Genomic DNA, 14,884 nt, shown 5'->3' on the forward strand with positions numbered 1-14,884 from the left:
TCAGGCCAACCCATCTGAGAAGGAAGGCTCAGTCAGTGTTCTAAGACCCTTCCCCATGGGCCAATGACTGTGAGTTCTAAAACCAGAACCAATCCCTAAGATTGTTTACTTTTGTTTGGTTGGTTTGGTTGTTTTTAAAATGTTAACAAACTTCCTTACAGGTAAACATAAGCTCTTAGACCTGTGGTACTAAACTTATGATATCTCACTAGACCAAGTGGTCTTGGTAGGAGGAAGAATGCCATCTTCCCTGTCCACGCCAATGAGGGATCTCTCTCTCTCTCTCCCTGGATTTATTTCTCTATTTGGAAGTCACAGTTACAAAGAGAAGTACAGAGGGATAGGCATTTCAATCTTCCATCTGCTGGTTCGCTCCCCAGATGACCACAATAACCAGAACAGAGCCATTTTGAAGCCAGGGGGTTCACCTAGGTCTCCCACATGGACATATTCTAGGACCCCATAGAAGCTAGTTTTTATCATTTGAGAACACTCAGAGCCAATAAATGACAATTTCTACCAGAAGAGCAGCTCCAATTGTGCCCTGGAACCCACTTTGGACTTTGTAAGCCCTGCCGTACTCTGAATCCCCTTCCTTTCTCACACTCATCGTCTGTGATGGGGTTACTCACAACCTTCATCCAGGGCAAAAGACAATGGGAACCAATGCCCTCCACCCCACCTGAGTAGGACCACACTGAGAGGAGCAGAGGAACCCATCTGGATCCTGCTCCCCAGCCCCCAGCTCTTTCACCATTTCTACTGTGTCTCAGTTTTGATCTATGAGAAATGGAATTACATACTCATGTTTAAATATCACAAAGCCCCCAGAAAACTAAAATAGAGACATATTAAGCTGAGCACTACTACTGAAATGCCTTGGCCTTGGTGTTTGTGTGGTGTAATAGCAACACTGTCACGTAGACAATCCCTCCACACCCCCATTTTTGCATGTCATCCTCATGCAGGGGCCATGCTAATCTTCTCTGTATCGTTCCAATTTTAGTATATGTGCTGCTGAAGCGAGCAACCACACCCCCATTTTTTTGGCTTAATCTTCCATATATCCCAGTCCACAGCACATAAAGCAAACCTCTTACTATAGACTGTTCTTTATTGATAAGGGAAGTGGGTTGGAAAGTGGAGATGAAACCTATAAGAACATGCCTGCCATCTATCAAAGTATCTATCTATTTATCAACTATCTATCTATCCATTTAAATTTTGGATTTTATGGTATAATTCCATAGGGTCTGGGATTTCCATAAGTTATGCTACAGAGAATCTCTGAGTCCTTGATATTCACATTAGCTTTGCTGGTCCCAGGACTCAGGTTTAATTTGGAAGCTAAGAGAGGCCAGGCCTTGAGGAAGGCATCCTCCCCAATTAGATCACACAGCCCTGCCAGCCCATTACAGTGTGGAGACACACACCTGCAAGGTGCCAGAGGGTGTGTTTTAAGGATCAGGGCAGTACAGCAGCAGCAGTGACCCGCTGCACCTCAAGAAACTGAGCTCTCCCTTTGACTGGCCCATGAGGGTCCCTGTCTCACCAGGGTCCCTCACATCAGCTCTAGCAGAGAAAGCTTGAGAATCTGCCAGCTGCTGGCTTGCAGCAAAGCCTGCAGAAGAACTGCTTCCTCTTCAAAGCAGAGCAATTCACCAATAACAGGTTCCCATATACCTGTGCCTGTTGTTACCGTTCTTACCCTTCAGCCACGCTTCATTGACCAACAGATTTTTTTTCCAGCTTTGCACTTTTTTGATTACTATTATTTTTTATCTTCATAATTACCTCCGTGCCTCTGCCAGCATTTGGATATGAACCGCCTATGAACCTTCAAGCCCAATTGTGCCGTGACAAAAATATTGTCGTTTACATTCTGCGCCAAAGTATTATATAAAAACGCATCAACGAAAAGAAAATTCAGGAAGCTGAGAGTAAAGATATATAGTCAGGCAAGTCTATAACTTCTGGCATATTACTGCTTAATCCTAACATAATTATTCTCATCCTTTTATTTGATTAACTTCTAATGGTTCCTCTTGGTGTGAAAGGTCCCACTCTGATCATTTGATTTTAGTGTCTGCTATAATTACCGATAATGTTCTTTGCAAGACAATTTAATGATAACCGCATAATGGCCTATATGAAGAAAGCTGCAGGGTTTCAGAGCTTTTGAGTAATATAAAATACATTAGACAAACACAAGCCATCAACATGACAAGGAATGTTTGATTTACACTCAGGACTATGCTATAGCATCAAGGAATTTTTTTCTTTTCTATGTTTTTTTTTTCTTTTTGCAACCATTTACCATAAATGACAGAACAGTTGGACAATCTGCAACTTGCTGATTGGAAAAACAAAACAAAAAAAAACCACATCATTGCAAAGTTTGGAATATCACAGAGGCACCCAGTGGAGGTCAGGGGGGTACAATGCTTAGAAAGAGCTGTCCCAGGAGCCTGGGCCTGGATCCTAAAGGGCAATGACCAAATAGCCTTGCCTGGGTGGACCAGCCAAGAAGACAAAGCCAGTTGTCTTTGCTGTTCTTCCAGTTCTAGATCCTAACAATTGAGGTTAACTCTACCAGTCACATCCACCAGGTTAGCAGCTAGCTATCAGCCTCCTGGCCAGCCCCCAAAATCTCAATCAATTAACTCTTTTTTTAGAATCAAGCTAATCATTATTTGGCATTCTGTTATGTGATTGCTCCTATTTTCAAACAATCAGAAAGACAAACAAAAAGCAAGACCAATCTCCCATAAAGTATCAAGTTTGCCCAAGTGCATTGAAAGGCAACAGAGCCAACCCTTTCTCGCCATTCCTCTTCTCCTGGCCAGGCCCCTTGGCAGCCAATGTCCCACTCAGCTGTGGCAGCCTGGGTTGGGTGCCTTGTTCATATAATAAAGTGATCACTCACCACTCTGGTCAAATGCAGCATAATTGATGGTGTGAGTGGATGGAGAAAATTTCCTGTCAGAAAAAAAAGGTTAACCGTGGACATATTACAGCTGGGATCTCTGATTCCAGGATAATGGCATTTGGACAAAAGTAGGGCCCTGTTCTTTTTATAGCACTTTATGCCCCATTAGTATTACTGCAAGTCCCAGGACCTGCCTGTTCGGGCACTTAATCAAAAGCAATGGGTTGAAAATCGTGTTGCAGTTCTCCTCATATTTGATTCATTCCTTCTAGATAGGAAGAAGTAAAAAACACATTACCAGCTTCAGAACAACACATGCATTATGCGCTAAGCAGTTGAGAAGGCTATCATTGGGCTTGATCCCTTTGGGTCCTTGGCCAGGCAAGCACGTTCCTAGCCATCCGTTCAGAGGGCAGTCATATTTCATCTTTCTCTCTTGCCCTGACAGACACTTCCTTCGTTTTCCGCACATCTCTCTTTTAAAGACACAATCTGTGTCACTTATTTTAATTGCAGGCTCCAGGCAGCAAAGCACAGAGTGTGTTCACGCACACACGCACTTGCGCTCATACACACACCACTGGAAACTCACTCCTGGCATGCAGCTCCTCCGAGAGCCAAATCTAATAATAGGAGAGGAACATTTCTTAGGGGAAGAATTAATTTATACACTTAATTACTCGGGATCCACTTCAAGCTCTCTACCTAACGTTCTTTCTTTTGGAGAGAGTTTTTAACTAAACGGCGACTGTTCTGGCAGACCCCACGGAGATCTTGCCTCGTTTAGACACGGGGGCCTGGCATCCTCCTGGCCCTAGTCTCGTGGCCCTGTTGTCCATCTTCCTGGAGGAGGTATGGGCCTCAGCACTGGGTCTCAGGCCCTGTGCCTGCTAATATTGCTTGGGATCAGGGTGAGAGGGGATGGCTCAGGGAGCCACTAACTCTCGTCTGTATGCTCTCTGGGGCTTCCACATGGATACCCTGCTGGATGGCTCAGCTGCAGCACAACCAGGAACAATGAAATGATTTCTTCAGGTTTTGTTTGAAATGGGGACAACTGCTAAGCCCCAGGCCCCTCTTCATTCTGGGAAATTCTGTCTTGAGGAATGGTCTTTTGCTGAATTTTTTTCTTTTTAAGAATTTGGTCCTTTTACTGATTTCTTGGCAAATAATTGAGGAAGGACATGGTCAGGCATGCAACTGCAGTACTAAGGAAAGTGTGGCCTCTGTTCACTTAATGAGGTCAAAGGGTTATTATTTGCTTCTGATTTCATCACACAAATGCATGGATCAGGGACTGGCACTGTGACATAGCAGGTTAAGCTTCTGCCTACAGTTCTGGCATCCTTTATGGGCACCAGTTGGAGTCCTGGCTGCTCCATTTCCAATACAATTCTTGTTTATGGCCTTGAAAAGCAGTAGAGGATTGCTCAAGTGCTTGAGCCCATGCACCCAGGTGGGAGACTTGGAAAGGGCTCCAGGCTCCTGGCTTCAGATTGGTCCATCTGCCTGTTGAGGTCATCTGGGACGTGGACCGGTCGATGAAAGATGTCTTTCTTTCTTTTTCTCTCTGTAATTCTGCCTTCCAAGTAAAAATAAATCTAAAAACAAAACAAAAAACAAACTCCCACAGTCCAGGGAAGCTGGAGGGTTGGTTTAACAGAGAGCAGGTCCCTGTCTCTGAGGTTCCCAAAGTCCAACCTGGCTGGTGCAAGGGAGCAAAGACTCAATCATCCGAGAGGATGATGCAAGCCTAAGCAAGAGAGGGTTTGAAACTGTGGGCAAATGGAACAGTCAGGGGGAGCAGAGCAGCCTGTGACCCTAGGATGCTGATGGGGCTAAATTACTGTTTATTGATGCACCTGATGGAGTGGGGAGAGGGAAGATACGATGAACATGTCATCACTTTGTGATGAATTTACATGTGGTCTTTTAGGATTTTCACAGACTACTATATTTAAATTACATTATCATTTTGAAAAATATCTTTTTAGGTCTTTTTTCTGTTATATGATTATATCCATATAAGTGCTATAGGCTACAGAATTAGTTATTGTTTTTTTAAACCTTGGGAAAAATCTGAACGAAAATGAAATTGACCATTTATCAAGCCTCAGGAGGGAGGGATGAAAATGATTTTTCTAAGCTTAGAAACAATATAGAAACCCTCGAGGAAACGAGTGACAGATTTGACTATGTAGAAGAACAAAACATTTTTGTATGTTTAGAAAAAAAAAACCAAGAGGTTGGAAAATTATCTGTAGCTACAATGACATATCTTTATTATCTAAAATAATCATATTAATTAATAAGAAAATATTAAGGCCTAGTAATAAACTAAGAACATAAGTATAATTCATAAATTGGAAAATGCAATCAGTAAACAAGAATGTAGCAAAATGTTCAGCTTCACCAGAAGCCTAATTAATTTAAATTTAAACTGTATTATTTCATGTATTAAGTCTCTTTTTAAGTGAAAAAAAAACCCTCAATATTGACAACAGGGTCCTGAAGCTATTTCTGTTGTGTATTCCAGGTGGTCTTGTAAAACAGTTAAGACTCTCTCAAAATGTAATCCAAAGCCATAAAAATGTTTCTGTCCTTTGACCCCGAGAATTCCACTTCTGGGACTCTAACCTAAGGAGCCACTCAGAAGATGACAGCTATCATGTAAAGGTCTTACAACAGAAATTGAAAATGATCCAACATCAGATAGCAACAATGCAACACCTAAAGTGGATAGTGTGACATTCCACTCAGTGGAATAAAGCAATGACCATGTAGATAAGGGCTTCCTTTATTGTGGGATGAAAAAGTGTTACAGAAAATTGCATATCCAGTATTTGAAAAGCAAACACATATGAGAGAAGACAGAAGCACTTTAAGGAATGAGTATTTGGCCTAGCTGTTAAGACATCCATATCCCAAATTATAGATCCTGGATTCCTTTCCTGAGTCTGTCTCCTGACCTAGCATTCTGCCAGTGCAGACTCTAGTAGTGGAAGATGTTGTCTCAATTGAGTCACTATCACTCACATGAAAGATCCAGGCTGAGGTTCTGGGTCCTTCCTTGCCCCTGACTGCTGTGAGCATTTGAGGGGTGAACCACAAAATGGGAGCAGTCTCTCTCACACTCTCTCTCCTCCAGTTCCAAATAAAGTAGCTAAAAAAACCTCAGACAGCTTAAAGTCAGTACACAGCTACCAGCATGGGTAAACTAAAGCAAAACAAATCTCACCACAATAAGCACCAGAAAATTTGTGAGCCATCAAAACTCTTATGTGTTGCTATTAGGGTGTACTTTGAAACAATCCAGTCGCTTCTTGGCCTTTTGACTAAGATCAAGTGAAATAGTCCAATCACTTTGGAAAGCTGCTAGGCAGCCTTTCATTAAACTAAACATGTACTTACATGACCATCTAAATCCACTCCTGGGTATTCATCCAGGAGGAAAGATGAAGATGTCATTATTGTATACATAGATGGTCCTAAGGAATCCATCAAAAAAAAAATTACAAGAAATGAGTTTGGAAAATCTGTGAGATACAAAATCAACACACAAACAATATTTATATTCTCTGTATATAAAAATGAAAATGATGTTAAGAAAACATTACAATAGCATCAAGGAGAATAAAATAATGAAAGACATACTTAGCAAAATAAGTGAAAAATAAAGCTTAAGAAATTAAAGATGGTCCACATAAGTGGAATATCCCGTATTCCCAATTCCCAATTAGCATCTCAATATTCCCCAAATTTACCTATAGATGCAGAAACATCCATAACAGTAGTTTCCAGGATATTATGAAAGTAGCTCAAAATATCATGAGAAATGGGATTAAAATTTTTCTTTTGGTGAGCAATTTGATTCCAGAATGCATAAATAGTTCTTACAACTGAGCAACAAAATTATATTTTAAAAAATCCAGTTTAAAATGGGCAAGGGATCTGGAGGAACATTTCTTCAAAGAAGGTATACCCGGATAGTGGAGAGGTGTTTACAAGATGGTCAGTATCCAGTAGTCATTAGGAAAATACACGTCAGCATCACAATGAGGGTCAACTTCACATCCATCAGTACAAGTGTAATAAAGAAAATACATGGGCAATACAAGTGCTGGGAGAGATGTTGAAAAACTAGAGTCCCCATACATTATGGGTAGGAATGTATAATAGTGTAGCATTTTGTAAAAATTGGAAAGTTCTTCACAGGGCAAGCATAGAGTAAACATATGGTTTGAAATTGTACCTCAAGAGAACTGAAAACATATGTCCACACTTAAACTTATTTGCAAGTGTTTATAGCAGCATAACTCAAAATAGCCAAAAATGGAAATAATCCAAAAGCATATCTATTTCATAGATACACAAAATTTGGTATATGCATGCAGTGAAATATTATTTTACAATAAAAGGGAGTACTATTACTACAGATATGTGCTACAGCATGAATGAACCTTGAAGCATTACGTAAAGTTGAATAACTGATTCATGAAAGACCTACATATTGTGCTCACAGAAAATGTCCAGCATAGGTAAATTAACACAGACCGAAAGTAGATTTGTAGTTGCCAGGGGCTAAAGAGAATGCAGAAAAAGGAACTCTGTTATGGATATGAAGTTTCACACAGTGTAATGAGAATGTTCCAGAATTAGATAATAGTGCTAGCTGTACAACCTTGTGAATATGCTTTAAGATGTGGTCCTATAATGTGTGAATTGTTATTTCTACGCAAACTGAAAGAATGAAAATGGAAGACTTGGGAAAGGAACTGAAGGAGCTTGGAAACAAAAGTTACGTAAAGCTCCAGCAACAGGGTTGGCTCTAAGCTTTCCTGCCCAATGCACAGCCCTGGGAGCCTCAGGCAGGTCATGAATGGGCCTCACCCAGGCCCCCACTGGCTACCTGTCCTATCTTGGTGAGTTTGGATTAGCTTTGGTTCATCTCATGACTTGTACCACCTAAAGAAAACTGCTCCTGTACATGAGCAGACTTTAAAAAATTCATAGAAACTAGAATTTTTAAATTAAAGGCTAAATTTGTATTGGTGCTTAAAAAAACCCTATGCATAGTTCTTTCTTAAAACATGTTTTCTACAAGCATGTTGAAGACCTCTCATTCAACACATGTCACTGTGTGTATATTAAAAATATTTGAGCGTGTTCTCTCTCCTTGGACACAGTCCTCAAACAAAAGGGTAAAAGGTTCAAGCAGTAGACGAGTCTCAATGTTAAAAAAAAAATGGACACCATAAAGCAAGTGTGTTTTCTGGTGTCCTCCTTCCTCAAATCCCAAGGGGCCATGTATGGTTTGTTGACCTTCTCTTGACTTGTCTCTGGGATGTTAGGGGACACTGAAGGAAGGTCAAGGTAAGTCGGTGGCTCCCAGCTGGCAAGGCATCTCCTTGCTTTGGATGACTTCAGTCCACATCATCTCAAGGATTGTAAATGGGTGCCTGAGCATGTGAATTTGCAGAATCTCATTTATATTTAACTCTCTGAGTTGAGTTGTGGTTGAAGAGTGGGCAAAACAATACGCTTTGAGAACATTTGATTAAAGTTTAATTAACTCTGATGTTACATTTTCTCATTTTAGACATCTTTTCCTTTCTGGTCACAAAAATAATTTTGCAAAGCACTCGTGCCCAAAGCATGACCTGGTCTAAGGCAACATATGATAGGAAAGGAAAAAGATAGAGTGGCATGTCAGGGGAGCAGGGAGTCCCTCCTAATCCTTAAAAATCTCTCCTTCTAGGAGATGAACTTACCATACCAATAGTTTAACTGAGCCTGTTTCTTTAAGTGGGAAGCATGCCCCATGTTCAGAACTTTAGATACCCCCAATGCCCACTCTGATGCTCTTCCCAGTGCTACCCAGTGCTACCCAGCAGTAGCTCTGAATCAGGACACATAGGTGTTGACAAAGATTAGGAGAGATTGATGAACACGGACGTGGATTCATCCCCAACTGCTGGGTTAATCAGTTGGTTTTCACAAGCACTTTATTCCCCCGTCATATCAGCCACAAAGACCTGCTTTAACGCTCGGGATCAGCCTTGCACCAGCCAAATTGATTATATTATTTGGCTTGCTTTTAGGAAAAGAAATGGAAAGGGCCTTTGCCCTCTCCTATAAAAACAAAAAACAAAAAGAACAAGAACAACAACAACGAAAAAACCAAAAACCACTGAAGCAAAAACAAGTTAAAACAAAAAAGCCATTGCAGGTTCTGACCTAGTAGAAGTATCTGCCTGTTGGGCCCAGCTTAATACTTTTGAGAAATTTAGTGACTAGATTGACCTAAGTCTTCATCTCCAACCAGTTGGTCTCTGACAAGGAACCTGGGGAGAAGACAAAAAAGAAGGAAGTGAGTGCCTGGACAAGGCAGTGCCACAGGACAAACAGTTGGCCTGGGCTCCTCTATACAGGCGAAGAGGGCTGAAGTCATGAGAGTAAAGACCAGCTAGACCTGCACTGCAACTGGAATCACTTCTGTCCTATCACAGCTTTTACTGTATGGACATATGGGGCAAATGTGACCCCCACCAAGCTGTGACAGCCCATAAGTCCAGCTAAGTGGGAGAGCAGAGTGGTCCCCTTCTCTGTCTCACTTGGTCCTCTTCTCACTCTCTCTCACCCTGGGTGTGCAGTCACCATAGCCCCAGGCAGTGAGGAGCAAGCATATAAGCAGAGTGACCAGAGTTAACCTTGCAGGCCTGTGTGCTCATGCCCTGCCTGGAAACCGGTGGCATTTAAGACCCACGATCACCAAAATGTGGCAGTGTAGCAGTTGAGAGGTTGGCAGAAGCAGGAAGGGATATTCCTTTGTCCTTCTCCCCTGACACAGATCATCAAAGAATTCCCTGGCCTTCCTGTATGATACGTCATAAGATTTCCACGTGTGAGACACCCCTCCTATTCTGAGGATTGCCTTAGCTCAGCAGACTCAAGACAGAGAGAAATCTGAACAGGTAGGCCTTGCTACATTCCCTCTGGTTTGTTAACATGAAATCATGCTTCACTATGTCTGACATCCATTCACCCAAGCATGAAAATATGTACTTAGCCTTATACCCCTGACTTCATTTCTGAAGGCTCCTGTGCTGCATGAAGCTCATTTTAAGCGCATTCACGTGCTTTTCTCTTACGTCTCTGTCTTGTTACGGGAGCCTCAGCCGTGGCCTTAGCGATGTGAGTACAGAGAAAGCACATTACTTTTTCCCTGCTCTGCAGAGCCTGCTGAAGGCCTTTGAAAAAGGGCCAGGTGTATTAAAGTAGGAAAACAGAGATATGACCAGTCAGTCCTTGGCAGAGGCCCATTCCAGAAGCAGGAGTCTTGTGGTTCAATTTTGGTTGCAGCTGTCTGAGCCTGAAGCAGGGACTGTACATCCTTGCACTTCGCCTCGCCACTTCAGAGATGAGTGAGTGGGAACAGATACGGCTTCAGAGCTACAGTTACGTGCATTTTCAACCCTAAATGTCTTCTTGGCTTATCTAAAGATGAGGGGTGGGCATTTGGCGAAGTGGTTAGTGCACCTCTTGGGATGCCCATTAGTGCCTGGGTGTGACTCCTGGCTCCACTTCTGATTCACACATGTAGGTCTCACCATTCAGGAAGGAGATCAGATTGAGTACCAGACTCCTGGCTTTGGCCTGACCCAGCCTTGGATGTTACAGGCCTTTGAGGAGCCAATCAGCAGAAGAGAGAACACACTCTGTCTCTTTGCTTTGGAATAAAACAAACAAAACTTTATAAAATCAATGAACCCAAGTTCTCCCTTGACCCCATTGCTGGGCAGTTAGCAGCAAGCCTTCTTCTGTTACCTAAGAGACCTTGAGGAGTGGCTGAGAAGTCTCTGCCCGCCCCCATCACAGAGTCATGTGGCTAACTCCGCAGATTAATCCTCTGTTCTTATCTCCCTTACCTCTCAGCGCCATTTATGTACTTAATCATTTCTTCCCTCTCCGAACATCCAAACCATCCTTCTCTTAACTTCTCCAACACCCTTCGTCCCCTGGTTTTCCTACTGTCTCCTCCAGCACTGTTGCTTTCATTCTTAAACTAGCACATGTTACTGCTATGCATTGGTGAGGTACAGTGTGTCACTTCAGCACATGTGTAAATATGTACCATATAATGATGTGATCAAGGTGATTAGCATATCCATCATTTCAAATATTCATCACACTTGTCTGTGAAACATTTGAAGCCCCCTTTAAAAATATTCATTTTATTCATTTGAAATGCAGTTACTAAAGGAGCAATAAGAGATACCTTCTTGTAATGAAGTTGAAATCTACATGACATCAAGTTAACTATACTTACATTGCTGTCCAACAGAACCACAGAACTTACTCTGCCATCCAAATGTAATTTACACTACCCTCTCCTCCCCTTCTATCTTCACTCCCCAAGTTCTGCAAACTATTGTTTCATCCCCTACTTCAGTTAGAACAATGCTTTTAAAAAAGAATGTACTCATTACCAAGAATTAGTGTACTCATTACCAAAAAAAAAAAAATCTAGAAAGCTTCCACGCAAAAAAGTTGGACATGTAGTTAGTGTATACTCATTCAATCCTCTGCATAATTCATTTGCAAAGAAAAATTACATCAGTATGTGAAATAGATAACTGCACCCTCTAGTTTGCAATCTCATTGCCAACAGTTAAGCAAACAACCAATGTCTAGCAGTTAAACAAACAACAGGTGCCCATATGTGGCACCTATACATGGTGAAACACTACTCAGCTGTATAAAGGATGAAACAGTGTCATTTGCGACAACAACCTGGACAGAGCTGAAGGGCATCATGCTAAGCAAAGTCAGCCAGGCACAGGAAGACAAAATGCACGGGCCCACTGGTCCATGAACCTCAAGCAGTGCTTGTGAGTCTCTTCCACATTCACTTAGCAGGTGCTTGAGGACTCTGCCCTTGGCCCTCCTCTGTTCCTTAACCTCGTTGTTTCTCTGTCCACTGGTTTTAAATACCTGCAATACAGCAGTGCTTCCTACTCCCCACCTCCAGCAGGACAGCCTGCTCTACTCTTGCATCTGACTCTTCACTTACCCTTTCTGGATGGGTCACTAGCAGGCATCTCTAACTCAATGTGCCCACAGGAAAATCTGACATTCTCTCTTCAGCTGCTCCCCTAAGTTCTGCTTCTCTCAGCAAACCACACTGCTGTCAACTATGTGGACCAGGACGTTGTCCTCATTTCCTTTCTTCCACTCATTCAGACTCTTGACTGGTGCTCCAGGTGTGTCTGGAACTCAGCCTACACCTCCATCACTCAAGCTTTGTCTACTATCATTTCTCACCTGGCTCCTCTCCCCTTCCTCCCACCCCCAGTCTCTCCACAACTATAAATACAATCAAGTCACTTCTCTCTTTACCAGCCCTGCTTCTCACTTGCCCTACAACATATCTTTCAGCTCTCGAAATAAAATCGACACTCAGTCTTTCAATGGCCAACTGATCTGGATCCCATCTCTGTCTTGGATTTTGTCTTTTATTGAGGCTGAACCAGTTCTGATTTGGGCCTTTGTAACCCTGATCATCACATAGTAATGCTTAGCTTTAGTGGCACATTCTCTGAGATGCCTTCCCTGGCCACCTAACTGAAACTGTCTTTGGCATCACCCTAAATCTCTGGGTGTTTCCTGTCATTATCTGATGTCTTGATGTTAGTTTATCTTGATATTGGTTTATCACTTATTGTTTTTTTCCCCTCTCGCCACAATATAAGTCCCTGAGTGGCAGGGGCCTTGACTATTTAATCTATTACCATGTCCCTAGAGTTTGGGCCATATAGAGGGGTGGGTGTTCAGAGCATATTTTTTTTAAAGATTTATTTATTTTATTGGATAGTCAGATTTTACGGAAAGAAGAAGAGACAGAAAGGAAACTCTTCCATCCACTGGTTCACTCCCCCAAGTGGCTGTAATGGCCAGAGCTAAGCAGATTTGAAGCCAGGAGCCAGGGGTCTCCTCTTTTGGGTCTCCCATGCAGGTGCAGGGTCCCAAGACTTTGGACCATCCTTGACTGCTTTCCTAGGCCACAAGCAGGGAGCGGGATGGAAAGTGGAGCAGCCAGGATATGAGCTGACACCCATATGGGATCCTGGTGCATGCAAGGTGAGAACTTTAGCCACTAGGCTACCATGCTGGGCCCATATTTGTTGCATGAGAAGTCATCTCTGGGAGTGGATCTTAGATATCCCTGTTTAAAATGCATTCAGTAACCAAGGGTGAGAACTACCATGTAGGTATGGCACAGGTAGAGGGACTGAAGCAAGAATTTCCATTTCTAAAAACTATGGAGGACAATACTTACCCCAAGGAGCAATCCTTTAATGGCAGAATTGCAAGTTTTGTGACAGTTATTTAAAAGATATGGGTCACTTGGGCTCTCTGCCCATACATTCTTACAGTAAAATATCATTGCTTTTGTTTCCCCCAAGCTACTGGTCCTACCTCTGGCTCAACAGCTGGAAGATAAAGTGCCTTCTGTCTCCCTTGAAGGGAATCAATAGCAAGAATGAAAACTTGGCTCTCTCCAAAAGGTCAACCTGACACCCGATTTCTCAGCCTCTTTTCTTGATCCCTCCTCCTCATTAGCCAGGGAGACTTTTGCCTGGCAGACCAAGAACAAATTTGTAATCCAATTCTGGGAAAGATTCTGGGGATTAAGATGGTATCTCAGAGTTCATTCGATTTGGTCCCATGAAGGATGGAATATGGGTTTAGAGCAGAGGCCGGTGAGTGCCCAGGATGGGCATGCATGCGTGCGTATGTGTGTGAGTGCAAGAAAGTAGAGTATAAGTGATAGGCTGATGGATACACAGGAAAACCTCGTTACATGTGTACACAAGCTTGTCTCCCAGGGTGGGGTGCAGAGATGTGGGCAACTGCAAGATGGCACATGCATCCTCTGACTTCGTACAGAGGATATATGCATGAATGTGTTTGCTAGTCAGTTCACGGCCAGGAATCAACATCCAAATGGCCACATGACTGCCAGTATTCAGTGAACTTTACTCACCTTTAAGCTGGGACTGCTAATCCAGCCCTCAGCAGTTTGTTGCTCAAATTAAAAGAGGGCATGGGGGAAACTTGTTTTCCTTGGAGAGGTCCCAGCATCCACACACATGTACCCATAGCTACAGATAGGTCCTGCACTGGCTGGCCTCTCAGCCCAGCTTTCAGAAAACCTGATTCACAAACACAGAAGTCCCAAGCAGGCTCAAGACAATTAGCCTGCAGGGCGAGGTTACTGGAGGGGCTGGCTGAGATCCTGGGGTTTGGAAAACATCTGGGCCCCATGGCCCAGTGCCCCACCCCCTTCTGTACCTCCCACCTCCTGCAAAGCCGCGGGGAGGAGGCGGATTATTATTATTTTTTTAATGAATAGGATGGGCTGTGGGCGCCTGGCAGGCCCCATCTGTCCGCTACCCCAACTCAATTTGATTCCCATTCACCCGCCTTTGTTTGCCTCCCTTTTCTTTGATCAGCAATCTCATAGGGGGCGGGAGTACCCAGGCTTAATGTTCTCCAAGAATGGGAGGAACCCCCAACCCTTCCAATGATTCACCCCCACTGCAGCCACAGCCCCCTTTCCTGAACGTGAGTGTCCTCTGTCACTCCCCACACTGAGCTCAGGGCTCAAGCAGATCAGGGCTCTGCTGTGAGTGGCCTCTGGCCAGACAGGAGAAGGTGTTCCTTTTCATGGCCTGGGACCAGGAGAGCCGTTGTCTGAAAGTGGGGCAGGCAATGAATTTGAACTCAAGAACGCACTTCCTTGTGGCAGGAGCATGTGCTGTTGGGAAGAGGAGGTGTGGTCAAGGAAGGTGAGCAGGCAGGAACTGCAAATCTGGAGGCAGACACTTCCACAAATCATATCATATCCTTTTAAACAATAATAAACATTCACAGTGTACCATTTCACCTACA

General features: G+C 43.1%; 1 non-coding gene across 1 annotated transcript; it reads right to left on the minus strand.

Moving 5' to 3' along the window:
- Nucleotides 1-922: 922 nt before the first annotated feature.
- Nucleotides 923-1,030, minus strand: LOC121159782. Its single transcript, XR_005884435.1, has one exon. It is a non-coding gene; the product is annotated as a U6 spliceosomal RNA (small nuclear RNA).
- Between the last annotated feature and the right edge of the window lie 13,854 nt (nucleotides 1,031-14,884).

Source organism: Ochotona curzoniae, unplaced genomic scaffold (genome assembly GCF_017591425.1).
Source record: "Ochotona curzoniae isolate NIBS_2020 unplaced genomic scaffold, NIBS_Ocur_1.0 contig_43, whole genome shotgun sequence".
Lineage (NCBI taxonomy): Eukaryota > Metazoa > Chordata > Mammalia > Lagomorpha > Ochotonidae > Ochotona > Ochotona curzoniae.